At 47.4% G+C, this 774-nt stretch overlaps 1 non-coding gene across 1 annotated transcript; it reads right to left on the minus strand.

Annotated features, from left to right (window-relative positions):
- Positions 1-437: 437 nt before the first annotated feature.
- On the minus strand, positions 438-509 carry trnaa-ugc (transfer RNA alanine (anticodon UGC)). The gene has a single exon. It is a non-coding gene; the product is annotated as a tRNA-Ala (tRNA).
- Positions 510-774: the final 265 nt, after the last annotated feature.

Below are 774 nucleotides of genomic sequence, written 5' to 3' on the forward strand. Positions count from 1 at the left end.
AGTCCGCAAATCACTGGGTCTGAATGTGAAAGTGAGCTGCTGTCAGCAGTCCTCTCTCCCCTCTGTAGAGTCCTGCCGTCGGATGTCTTGCGATTCTCGTACCAGACGGTTTAGCAAGTGGTTAGAGCTCGCTCAATGATGCTCCTGTGAAATAAAAACAGATTAAAGAAGGGTTGGGGAAGTCTCACTGAAGCCAGGAAGTGGACACACCGGTGCGCTTTCTTGCTGTTCTTTGTGGCGTTCAGAGGGCAGGTTTGGTGGTCCACTCTCTCTCTCTCTTGAGGAGCCGTTTATTTGCAGTAATGAGCGGTCCCCTGGCCTAATGAATCATCTCTTTACTCTTGTCCACGTTGAGACTCAACGCATCATTGTGCTGACTGCAAACCTGACGATTGGGTTTGAGTTTTGCAATGTTCAAAATTCAATGCTCACCAGCGTGGAGATGCCGGGGATTGAACCCGGGACATCATACATGCAAAGCATGCGCTCTTCCACTGAGCTACATCCCCACTTAAAATGCGAAGTGTTCAGGTCCAAACCTTCCTGCATATCACAATTGAGCAGTGCGACACAGATAATGTCTGATGGCCACAGTCATTCGGCCCCGAGTCTGCTGCACCATCCAGTGCGATCATACTTAATCCTTGTTCAGTTCTCTTCTTAAACACCATGATAATTTTTGTGGAATGAAACCAATTAGAATCCAGCAGAATGATCACGAAAAAGGAAACACGTACCACATTCTGAAGGATAGTTTCAATCTCGCTGTTCTGT

Source organism: Mobula birostris, chromosome 28, assembly GCF_030028105.1.
Source record: "Mobula birostris isolate sMobBir1 chromosome 28, sMobBir1.hap1, whole genome shotgun sequence".
NCBI lineage: Eukaryota > Metazoa > Chordata > Chondrichthyes > Myliobatiformes > Myliobatidae > Mobula > Mobula birostris.